The sequence below is a fragment of the Camponotus vicinus genome, unplaced genomic scaffold (genome assembly GCF_025532165.1).
Source record: "Camponotus vicinus isolate PSW18456_S1 unplaced genomic scaffold, iyCamVici1.0 SCAF_1, whole genome shotgun sequence".
In the NCBI taxonomy this organism is placed as follows: Eukaryota; Metazoa; Arthropoda; class Insecta; order Hymenoptera; family Formicidae; genus Camponotus; species Camponotus vicinus.
Genome location: NW_028141945.1, coordinates 659001 through 672628, shown reverse-complemented (window position 1 = coordinate 672628; position 13628 = coordinate 659001). Strand labels below are relative to the sequence as shown.

Here is a 13628-nt window from a genome sequence, read left to right as displayed (position 1 = left end):
TTGACGATGGCGATGTTGCGAATGTAGGAGATGGTGTTGCCGAATTATAGTTGCCAGTGCTCGAAAAATTTCTATTATTATACGTATATGTTTGTGATTGTCTTTGTTGCTCCATTATTTCATTCAATTCAATTTCCTGGACAATTGAAAAAATTTTGCTCTTTGCTATATTAAGAGAATATGGACTGAGATTTTTAAGAGTGGGAGCAAATCCATTAAGAAAAGCGTCAACAGGATGAACAGTTTGTGAAATCTCTTTTTTTTCATTTTTTTCCATTATATATTTCATTAAAGTTGATGCAGCACTTTGCGATTCTTTTGATTTTTCTTGTTTGCTTTGTTGTCTGGACAATATGGGTTTACGTTTTATACGATGTGTTTCCTGTGTTTCATTATCTTTATCTTCATTTAACGTTTCAACTATCGTTTCACTATTATCATCTGCATTATTATCATCTGCATTATTTAAACAACTGTCTTGTGTTTCCACATCTTCGTTTGTTACATTAAATAGTATCACGTTCCTTTAAAAAATTAGTCAAAAAGCTTAATTGATCTTCGTATTTGTATTTATTTATTTTTGCAGCAGATTGGCCACTTGTTGTTACTCTTTTTTTCAAAGATTTTCGATAATTATCTCTTATATTATTCCAACGAGTCTTACAGATGTTAACTGAAAAAATATTTTAAAAATAATACATGTATATAAAATAATATAAAAATAGAAAAGTTATAAAAAATATTAAAATATGTTTTCATATATATGTATATTAATATAATTTTTCTGTGTAACTATAAATTCTTATATCAATATTTCAGATTTTTAGCAACTGGAGATTCTCTGAAAACAATTTCATTTAGTTATCGTCTTGGAGTCACAACAGTTTGGAAAATAATCATTGAAACATGTAGAACTATTGTCGATGAATTAATGCCTAAAGTCATGCCACCACCAACACAAGAAAAATGGAATGAAATTGCAAAAGAATTTTGGGAGATATGGAATTTTCCAAACTGTTTAGGCGCTTTGGATGGCAAGCATGTTCTTATTCAAGCACCAGCTAACAGTGGATCAGAATATTTTAATTACAAAAAATCATTTTCTATTGTTTTGATGGCTCTCGTCGACGCCAATTATAAATTTATCATGGTTGATGTTGGTGCATATAGAAAAAATAGTGATGGAGGCATTTTCGCACATTCTGCGATGGGAAAAAAATTTGAAGAGAAAAAATTAAATGTCCCGAATGATACGTTTTTGCCTGGTACTATTACTGAAGTACCTTATGTTATAGTCGGAGATGAAGCTTTTCCTTTAAAGCCCTATCTTCTTAGACCATATCCCGGAAAAAGTTTAGATACTGATGATAAAAGAATTTATAATTATCGCTTATCGCGCGCTAGAAGAGTAGTTGAAAATGCATTTGGGATTTTAACACAACGTTTTCGAATTTATAATCGCCGAATTCAAGCCAAACCTCAATATGCTGATTTTATTATACTTGCAACATGTGTGTTACATAATTTTATCAAAGAAACTGATAATAATTATACTATTAATTTGGAAGATAATACTAACAGGAATCAACATCAGATAGCATTACAAAATATAAATGTTCGTGGTGGAAATAGTACGCGAGTAGCATTTGCAGTAAGAGAAACTTTTACAAAATTTTTCAACTCTTCAGCTGGATCTGTTATATGGCAAAATAAAAGAATTTAATTTATAATATACATATATGTACAATAATTTGTTATTACACGTATATAAACTTTTTATGGAAAATTGTACTTTTTTCTCGAAATAAAATTATATATTTAATAAACTTAAATATTATTTGTAAAATAATTTTCATGATATGATATTCGAATTACCTGGTTGATCAAGTTCTTCAGAAATACTTTTCCATATTTTCTCTTTATATTGTCCATCGAGATATTTTGCATGAGAAAGATCATACAATACATTGTGTTGTCTTACTAATTCTATTAATTTTTCGTTGTCCATAATAGAATGCTTATGGTACCGCAGACTGACGCCAAATGAGACTCGGGAAATACTGAACGCTACACGGACGCTGTACGGACGCGTATTTATACTTGTCCGTGCATGTCCGTACTCGTACGGTCAGTGCCGTCCATTCCGTGAAAATTTGGTCGCCACCGATATCGGCGATGTCGGTACGGACACTGACGATACGGTACGGAATAGTGTAAATACTTACATTTGATTACATGAAATCGAATCTAGCATCCGTGCACTGACGTACACGGTACGGATACGGAACGGATACGGAACGGATATGTATAAAAAGGCCCATTTATACATATCCGTTCCGTATCCGTTCCGTATCCGTACCGTGTACGTCAGTGCACGGATGCTAGATTCGATTTCATGTAATCAAATGTAAGTATTTACACTATTCCGTACCGTATCGTCAGTGTCCGTACCGACATCGCCGATATCGGTGGCGACCAAATTTTCACGGAATGGACGGCACTGACCGTATGAGTACGGACATGCACGGACAAGTATAAATACGCGTCCGTACAGCGTCCGTGTAGCGTTCAGTATTTCCCGAGTCTCATTTGGCGTCAGTCTGCGGAACCATAAGCATTCTATTATGGACAACGAAAAATTAATAGAATTAGTAAGACAACACAATGTATTGTATGATCTCCAACTTGTATTTCGTTTTTTTATTTTATCAGCAATTGTATTGAATAATATATTAAAAGCATGTTCCGACATTCGAAAATATTGATGAAATTTGGTTGGATCATTAACAAGTTCATTATATAAGGTAAAAAATTCACCCTCCGTTTCACGTTCTGTCCATGCTTTGTGAACCCATAAGTTTCGTTTTCTTTTTTTTCTTGGAGACTCTTCTTCATCCAAAATTAATGCTATTACGGCCAATTCGTCTTCTGACAAACTTGCCATGATCACGGACGTCTCAAGACTGACGTATTGTTTCAAAAAATTCACGGATATGATCCGGACATGTATAAATAGTCAATCCGATTTTGCCGGTACGGTACGGATACGGTACGGATACGGATCGGATACGGAACGGATATGTATAAATGGGCCTTAAATGGGCCTTAACGGCGACACCGGGAACGCGTGCGGAAAGAGAGCGGAAAAGAAGAGAAGAGGAGACGGGGCGAGGGGGAAAAAAGGGGGGACACCATGCGCGCGCCGTTTAGGGAGCTCATTTCTCACGAGAGCGTGCGAAAGCCGGGGCGAGCATCCGCCTCGCGATACTTTTGAATTACGACTCGCCGCGGCACGAATGTATCATGTTTGCGGGGGCGCGTCCCCGCGATCTTCTTATCTCGCCGACGTCGAGGAGCGCGCGGAGGAGGAATCGGCATCGGGCGCTCGGTTCGAAAGGTTTCGGTGCCGAAGGTTCCAGCGGAAACCGCCCGATACAACGCGATGGCTCCTCTGTAAAACGAAACTATATGCTCCCGGCGTGATTGGAAAAATAGGATGGATGGATCGTTATTTTACGTTTGTGTAGCGGAGAACGCACTCGCGTATTACAACGACGTATGTACATACATAAATCACATCGCGAAGCCGATCGTTTTGATTGCCGAGCGAGATGAACGGTGTCCTCAGGCGTACCGTCCGTTTATAGGGCATACTCTTTTCGTGTACAAAGGGGATGAAGAGATGCGGATTTCGAGCTCTCTAATACGTCACTCGCATGATTCGGCGTAAATTAAACAGCAGCTGTGTTTTTTTTTTACGATCGTGACGCTGTATTGATCATACTGATCACACACTTGCGTAATCACTCAATGGCTCGGTATTAACCGTAATCCTTTTTTAAAATGGGAATTTTAAAAAAGCTCTCGATTCGTTCGAATAGCTCGATTTGTCAACGCGATGCGCTTGCGCGCGTGATAGAAATAATTTCCGTTTTTTACGACGCTCGTTTTTTATTGCGACACAACCTCGCCCGCAGCGTAATTTCGTACGGTAAATTGCGATCGTATACACGCGGATCCGGTGACCGCTGTTTACGATATCCAGAGTTATTTCAGCTTTATTACGGATACACATTCCCCCTTATTCTTGTTGTTTCGCCGGGCCCATCTTTTTATATATAAACTATCATCGCAATTTTGGCAGTTACTCCGAATTATTCGCCCAATTTTCTACCAACAATCTCGAATATATTTAATTGCGTTGTTAAAATGTTTTATTATGGATACGCAATCCCCTTATTCTTGTCGTTTCGCAAAACCCGTCTTTTTGTATATAAACTATCATCGCAATTTTGGTAATTACTCCGAATTGTTCGCTCAATTTTTTACCAACAACCTCGAATATCTAATTGCGTTGTTAAAATGCTTTATTATGGATACGCAATCCCCTTATTCTTGTCGTTTCGCAGAGCCCATCTTTTTATATATAAACGATCATCGCAATTTTGGAAATTACTCCGAATTATTCGCTCAATTTTTTACCAACACTCTCGAATATCTAATTGCATTGTGAAAATGGTTTATTATGGATACGCAATCCCCTTATTCTTGTCGTTTCGCAAAGCCCATCTTTTTATATATAAACGATCATCGCAATTTTGGAAATTACTCCGAATTGTTTGCTCAATTTTTTACCAACTCTCTAAAAGTGAATCAGTGTATTATCACTGAAAAACAGTAAATAGTCACTAATTACAGCAGTTATAAGTACAGCACTGTAAATCAGTGATATTTTGTTGAAAGAATTAGTTAATAATTTTAACTGTTTCAATCAGTAATAATATTTCTTTCGTTATTGTCAGTAATATTAAACTACAATTCATCTCTCTATCTATTTCATATAAAATTAAAAATTTTATTTATATTTACTAAATATTTATTATATTAAAAATTTTATTTTATTTATAATATTACATGCATATTGAACTTGCTATTTTAAATAGATAACGAACGAATAATTTTCATTAAGTCGCCAGACATTTATTTGTCCGACTCATAAGATCGATTTAATATCTGAAATTAAATCGAAGTAATATTTCTAATTTTATCTGTCGCTCTTTGCAAACTTTATATAATTCTTATGACTAAAACTAAATACGAGAGAGATAGCGATCGTAGCGGTAAACAAACGAACTAGCGATTACTGGTTTTACAGTGAAATTTACTGGTTTTACAGTGAATTTTATTTTAACTGACCATAATCAGTGAGATATAAGATAAAATAACCAAAAAATAAGCGTTTCCACTGAAAATCAGTAAAATACTCACTGATTCTCAGTGAAATCTTATTTTACTGTTTAAATTAGTGATATTTTCACTGATTCACTTTTAGAGAGAACACTCGAATATCTAATTGCATTGTGAAAATGCGTGTCTATATTAATGCAACAAAGTAAGAATCACTGTCAAATTATGTAGAATCGTATTGAACATTAAAAAAAGCTACAAGGAATAATCATTCTCTTTTTTAGTTTTTTTTTCATCAAATTGCATCTAAAACTAATAAAATAATTGTGGCGAATATATGAAACGATTCGTGTGTATATATTTGTTAATTTGGTTATTAATTTATATTAAATTTATTTTACTAACAGAGAGAATTTTTATATCTTATTATTTAATTTTTAAATCTAACTTGCAATCTTATCAACTTACTCGCTACATTTTTTTCCGAGGAGCTGAACATCCAAGCTCGCACTTTGCACGGATTATCTAGGGGATAGTACACGCGGCCGCGATGAACCGTTGCCGGCCTAGCTCCGGCACGTCGGGGCGGCGATTGTACTCATATATTAATACCGTGGGATGCCGTGCGATGCCTCGTTAATAATTCCATCCCGGCCCTACTCCTTCCACCTCAACCCTTCAGACCTCGAGTCTAGTATCTATCCATGCTCTCGGATCGTAACACGAGGTACTTAAGTGCGCAGTCTGCATCGTAGACGAGATGGTAGGCCGGCGGCGCTGTTCCCTTTCATCGTTTTTGCGCGTAAATAAAAATTCGGGGCATCGTACGAATAAAATAACATCAAAGTATCTTCGAAGAGAGGAATAATTAAATTTCTCCAGGCAAGAAATTAAACTAACTTTGCGAAATATACATTCATCGTCCCGTAATGATAGAGACAAATGTACGAATCGTTCGACAGTAATGGCAGTTTTCCAAAGTAGCGCAGGGCCTTGCGGTCTAACACGAATTCTAACTCAAGTTTCGGAATGACGAAAGATACTGTCGGGAGAAACGGACGTATTAGAGCCTCACTTACCCCCGATTGCTCCGGAAACGAACGGACGCGGACGGTAAGGCAGCATCGTGGAAAGATAACGCAGGGAAGCGTAATCCTTTGCAGACCGGCAGTCCTCCTCGTCTCCTCCGTCTCTTTCTTTCTCTCTCCATGTTACGAACGTGAAAGCCCTGATTTCACCTTCCGGACGAGAGCTACAGAGATATCTTGCTATAATGGCGCCGCAGCCTGATACATACTCGCTCACTTACGAGAGGGTTATTTTCGTTGGAGCTGATTTTTCATTATCTCGCTTTCTTGCGAATACAAAGTAGCAGACGAATTTATTTCGCAAACGACATCCCGGATGTAAGAATCTCCTCCCCTGCTCCTCATCTTATTAAATGCAAATGATGAGTTTTCCGGAGTAGCAGAGAATAAAAAATATTTGTACATGTGCGAGAAAACATACACATGTCGTAATACAGTATAAAGTGTATAATTAAATTCAGACAGCTTACGAGTATTTATACAGTTAAATTTCTCATGTAATATAATGAAATTCGTATAACATGGAAAAAGCATAGATGTAAAAAGTGCAGTAAGGTCGAACAATGCCGCTGGATCCATGTAGCGGAAACGCTGAATGCAAATCGCGGCCGCACTCGAAATGCACCGATAGGTCGAATTGAATCCACCAACGCGCAATATTTTTAGCGATATCGCTATTCGCTTTTACATTGATCGATATTTTCATTGAATGAACGATCTGCTTATCGGGCAGTTAAAATCAAATCTATTCGACTGTTCAATTACGGAATGCACTTTGAATGTACTTTATGCATCGAAAAATTTTCATTTATATGTCTGAGAATTATAAAAGGACTAATTAATTTGCATAGGATACACTACAGATGTCCACGATAATGTAATTGCTCTTCAATTGTGAAATATGTAAGCTAAAATATGTGACACGTGTAAAAATACATATCTTTACGCTTAAATCCGCTTTATTTCGCAATTATAAAATTTTTGTGTGGTCAATTTTAAAACCGTACCTAGGATGAATTCAGACTGTAGTTCCATAGGCGGCTTTCAGACTTCCAATTAAATTGAGAGAACCTATTCCCGGTCTACCTCGCTGTCTCTTTTTTCGATTAAATTACGTTCTTTCTATCCTTTTTGAACGCATGGAATATCATAATATACCGAACGAAGAGAATGCCATTGAAATGGCCGCAAAAATTGTTTTCAACGTCAAGTACTCTTGATACTCTTGATAAAAGACTCGATGCTCGAACAAAAAAATTTTCCGGCTTTTTTTCCGTTTTCTGTACATAATAATCCATCGACAAAATCACATCGAGTTTGCAATGAATATTTAACGAAACAAAATCTTTTTTTACATGAATATTAATAAATATAAGCACATTTTTCTCCTTTTCTGATTATGAGGCTTTAAAATTAAAGAAGTAGAAAGACGGTTTCATAAATATCAAAAGAGACAGCAGTACAAACAGTAGCTTGTCGCGCCAAGTGTATTTGTATAATAAATTCTCCCTTCAAAGAAATATATCACGTGTCTCTTCTCGAGCGGAGAATTCCTTGCGAAATAATTTATTATACGCTTTAAAAATGCATATTATACATACATACATATATATATATATATATATATATATATATATATATGTATGTATGTATATATGCAGGGTGTTCCTAAATTCGCAATAAATATTTTAATGACAAATTCTTTGTAACATTTTAAGACGAAAAGTCTAATACGAAAATGTCAAGGCTATAAAAAATGAGAGGCTATGAAATTCTTCAATATTTTCATAATAATTTCACCAGTGTCAAAATTCGATTCATGGAAGCATCTTTACTCCATTAGCCATTTTGCCACTCCTGAGCGCGCGAAACTCTAGCTCTGTCATTCGTGATCTTTAAACTTTTTCCATTTGAAAACTATTATAGCCTCGACATTTTCGTATTAGACTTTTCGTCTTAAACTGTTGCAAAGAATTTGTCATTAAAATATTTATCGCAAATTTAGGAACATCCTGTATATACATATATATATATATATATATATATGTTTCAGAGTAACAAAAGAAAAATGCTGGAGACTTGCACCACTTATTGAAATAATGTAAATATGAATTCACGATAATAATCCCATCGAGTTGTTGAAATTTCCTAACTATGCGCAGTCCGAAAACCACGACGCGACCCTCGTTGACACAATTACGTATTTCTCGTTGAAGCTGGCGGAAACTATTGTCGGAACAATGTTTGATATAATTCAAAGTACGTCGGGTTAATAATTTCACGCTGCTGATCTGTTTTATTTATCACATTATAGTTAATATTCATACGAAGAAATTCCCGCGAGAAATCTATATATTTAATGAGAAGGGATCTGGCCGCTGGTCGCACACACATAGAACGTAATGGGGAATCGAATTAGTTTCAGGACGACGAATCCTCGCAAGCGAACCGCGTTCATCATTATAAGATCAGATTAAGAACGATGAATACCGCAAGATATTTTCGCGAAAAGTTGTGAGCACGAAATTTCAAAGATTCTCGCGCGCTATTTTCGAGAATATCTTCATCGAGGAGATGGAGACTAACGATAAACGCAACGAACGAGCGATCTTGAACCCCTGCAGTTAGCTTTGGACGGTTTTGCGCTTTCAATCGTGACGGGAGAGACGCCGGTCGAATGCACCTGAATGCATGAGAACTACGAGACACGCGTAATTAGCGACAGAAAGGCGGAAATGCGCGATTGACGTATAGAATTATAACGAAAGAGGATGACGTTTTATGCATGCCCGACGACGTGTGTGGGAACGCGCGGTTGCCCCGTTATGTTTTGCAGAAAAGTGATATTGCCAACGAGAGGAACGCAGCTTCGTTAAAGTCGAAAGCAGCGGGATGTTGGTGGTGGAGACGCCGTCCGAGGTCAAAAGTATACGCTTGAACAAGACGAGCGCCGGCGTGTGGCAAAGGAAATTAATCAAGCGCCTCTGTGAGCACGCGCAGCGGCTCTCTACACCTGAACCGACTGAAATTGAAATACCGAGGTTGTGGACCACTCGCTTTCTCGCTCGGAATATTATGAGGATTTACCTGGTCGGTCCGAAAGTTGGGAATTCCTCTCGGTTTAACCTGCCAAGTCGATTCGAGGCGCGCGCCTAGCTCTCTGATATACAGCATGATTTATCTGTGTGATAATGTCCAAGTCTCTATCTCCCTCTCTCTCTCTCTCTCTCTCTTCATCTCTTTCTCTTTCTCTAGCATCTCCGGATACTGGCCAAACTTCTGGCGTTACGGGGATTACCGAGTTGCCGCGATCTTACATTTCACGTACTCTCTCCTTCTACGAGAACGGGATTAAACGTGTAGCTTCATGGAATGTTCGTTTTGTATGCATCCGGCCGCGCATCGCAATCATTGTTACGAGATGCAACGCGATCCTATGAGAATACGATGTGCGTCGAATTGTTTAATAATGATACTTGCAGCAAACGCTCAACTTCGAGTGTCTTCGATGTTTCGTATAATGTTGATTGAAAATAATTTATGGTACGATCATAACGCGCCAAAAACGCGCGATGGCTGGCGAAAGGAAAAACTTTTTCGCAAATTGTCGAATAAATTCTAGCGAAAAATCGCGGACGAGAAGAATTGTGGTTACTCTGATTTTTCACGAGAAATTATCGTTGACTTGGCGCCTTGTCGCACGTCGACGAGATCTAACGAGCGGTGATTTGGTAGCCTAAGCATCGGACGCCATCGCCGGGCGCTGTGAGAGATTGTAAAATAAGTTCGATCTATCGCACCGAAGGACTTAGTTCCGCCTCATTAAGCGGCGTGAGCGATAACTCACGTGATTTCGTCGCGAGTTTGGAAGAGATTTTTCGAGCAAGCTGTAGAAACGGAAATTCTCTCGACGAGATTTTTTTCAGAAGCTAAAATCTTGTTGACACAATCGTTTCTTTCTATGCTATTAAGCAAAATTCATTCTATTACGTTTAAAGGTCAATTTTGATAATGAAATGTCAACGTAAAGGAGATTGTAACATTTATACTAAGATATATTGTAGAGACACGTACCAATTATTTTTTTAACGATAGTGAGAATTTTAAGATTAGCAGTTTAATGCCAATGCCATTTTAGTCGCTATCTACTTTCAACCTGAACAGCTATATGTAATTTCCATTTTTAGTTTTATATTTGTATCTTCTCTTTACATACATTTTTACGTCTTTTTCACAATTAAAAAAAAAAATTACAAAAAATTCAAATACACAAGATTCTGTAAATTAATTTAAATTATTATTCAGAGAGTACAAAACTTGCAAAATTACACTTTTTAATCTCTTTTAATATTTTTTTCACATTTTAAGTAAAATTATTGTATGCCAGAGATACTTTAATACAACATGGCTTTATTTTTGCTCTTTATTTTAACTTTTTATTTTTGCCTTTTACAGCCTGTTTGCTCTCTAAGTACGTATTTTTACTTTTGCTCTTTTTCTAAGTTATTATAATACTACGAAATAAAGGAAAAAGGTTGATCCAAAAAGTAGAGCTAAACAAAATTAATGCACAGGCAACAGTAAAGGATACTTTAGATGGATAAAAACAAGGATAAAAATCTATATAAAAGAGTTGCTGTAGCTTATTATAAAATTTCGAAATCACTTTTTTTCGCGACAAGAGTGAACAAGTTCAGAGATTCTAAAAAAGAAGAATACCGAAACAAAGAATAATTGCGATTATTGGAAAATGGAAAATACTCAATATCCCTATACACAATTATATTCTTTATACAATTTTTGTACGAAAAGAAATATCTGAAAAGTTAAACAAAAGTTAAGACTCAACTACCCCTCGATATTTAGAATAAGAGAAAGTTAGAAAGATTCTCTAGAAATATCAGAATTGAAAGATTTCTCCCCTACACCAATCCATCGTACTCGCAATAACGCATCATCCCTCATACGTCAAGGAGGAAAGATTCTCAATGGGGGGGGGACCCGAGCGCTCGAGGGTTCGCGAAATGCTTTTCAACTTCTTTTCCAGCATGCACTTGTCGCGCATGGCACAACCCTCGCATAGTTATTGTTCAAAGCACGACAGCGTTCGAAAAGATGCAAAAAGAAAGAGAGAAAGAGAGAGAGAGGGAGAGAGAGAAAGAAAGAAACGCGAAAGTATGATTACAGGCAGCACATAATGTGCGTATAGGCGTCTGAAAGGTGTCAAAGTGCATCTCACCGAGGTCCAATGGAGCGAATATTTTTAGGAATTCGCGACGGATGCACCACCGGATGCACACCGACTTTCGCTATCCGTTGTGCTTCGCACGCTTCGAACGGAATGCTGTTTGTGTTTCTTTCTGTCTTTTTTTCTTCCGGTATTCTCTCTGAACGTCCCTCCCTTCTACGTCGGCAAACAAGAATTTACGATCTTGACGAAGCGACATTGGCACGCCACGTCGATGCTCGCGATTTCGCTTCCACCATCGTGTATGTGTGCACGATGGTTAAAAAGCGGCGTTTTCGCACGCCCGGTGAAGTCATTACGGCTTTAAAACGCGGTCTGCGACGCGCAGAATTTTCATTCCTTTCGTTTCTGTGAAAGGTACGTAATCATTATCAATGTGTGGGTGCGAGGAAGGCATCCGCAGTCGCATCGACGTTCATTTCTCGTTTAAAAGAATCACCTCTCTCTTTATACAAGAGCTTCCGCAATCATTAAAGCTGCTTCTGATATTGACGTAATGTTTTTACTGATTTTTCGTGTGTCTATTGGAGAAAGCGACAGCGAATTTGAATAGGACGACGCTTCGACAAGCAAACACAAAACGTCCGCAACAACGTCATCATCGATGTTTCTTTTGAAATAGTTTAATTGAAAAATTATTTCTCTCGCGCATTAATATCGAGGAATATTTAATCAATCATCGCAATCACGCATGCCGTTGGTATGTTTAATTTTCGCGTGAAAAAAAAAACAAGCAACAGCACTTGAGCATTTTTCAATGTAACAGAACGCAACGAACGAAGCGTACGGCAACTCAAGGATTTCTGGAGAATAATCGACGATGATCACTCATCGCCATCGGAAGACGTAATGCGCATCGACTTTTCCATTTCTGTATTTCCAAGGAAACTCGAAGAAAAATATGAAATGTCTAAAATAGATTTGCGCGCTCGGGAAACGACTTCGCTTTTTACCGTGGGCTACTAACGCAAAGGGAAAGTTGATCGGACATTATTGGATTCACCTTCTATTCACGGTATACTTTATTCCGAATGCTTATCGCGCGACTGCGTTCTCTAAGTGACCCATCTGATAAATACAACGCAAAATGACCCCGTTGTCCGCATTGCGGATGTGACGTACTTTTATTCAGCCTTTACGCGCTCCATTCACATTTCTCCTAACGTAGTCGTATTAAACTTTGAAATCATGCTCTACACGCACACGCACATACATTCGAAAAGTCATTTCGTGGATTACGTGAAATTCAACTTTGCCGGGGATTGCGTGGTAATCGATCCCAGCTTTCCAACGAAGAAAGTCGTCTCATGAGCCAAAGGCTCCGTTGATCCCGGAAGGATAGAGAAAGCCTTTGGTCTTTTGCAGTACCAAAGGCACCACCGATGCCCAACCGGTGCAGGGTACGGTAAGTAGATAGGTCTGCCTCGGACGATAGAGCGTCGCGCTAAGAAAGGTAGAGGACGCAGGTAAAGCCAGCCGGTATTTCCCAGGAGAGCGCGGGTCTCGGCCTGCATTACGTCCTCTACATCGTCGTCGATACAAGCGGCGCGCAAGCGTGTCACGTGAGGCTCGTACGTGTGTACGTGTATATATTAACGTTAACGTTAACGTTAACGTTAACGTCGAGGCTTCGACCTGGAGAGCGAAACCTCGCTAAACCCGTGCGGCCGGCCGACGTTATCCGCAAGACTGAATACTTTATGCGAAAATAATGACGGTCTCTTTCGTAATGTCCCTCTCTCCCTCTTTCTTTCTCTCTCTCTCTCGACTGACCGACATGCAACGGATGCAAATTCAAATGCGCGCACGCCACGCGCCACGTTTTTCTCTGTTGTTGCCACTATACATTCCTCCTCTCGCCGATATATATATGGGAGATGTAATTTTTTGTTCGATATCCAACGCGAACGCTTTGCGGATTTCTGCGGCCGCAATATTTACCACCGGAACGAGATTCATGTCGAATAATCGCGCATTATTTCCAATTTCCGATCGAGGGAGCATAATTGTTCATAAATATTCGACGGATACGCGAATTTTGCAGATATTTGGCTAATAATTGTTCGTAGATATCGCGATACAAATGTGTGTTAAAAATTCCTCCA

The 13628-nt window shown here is 38.2% G+C and overlaps 2 protein-coding genes across 4 annotated transcripts in view; one reads left to right on the top strand and one right to left on the bottom strand.

Annotated features, from left to right (window-relative positions):
• Positions 1-13628, top strand: part of Sol1 (CUB domain-containing protein Sol1) — a 290756-nt gene that overhangs the window by 194390 nt on the left and 82738 nt on the right. The window lies entirely within an intron of this gene.
• Positions 1-13628, bottom strand: part of M (zona pellucida domain-containing protein miniature) — a 271056-nt gene that overhangs the window by 242975 nt on the left and 14453 nt on the right. The window lies entirely within an intron of this gene.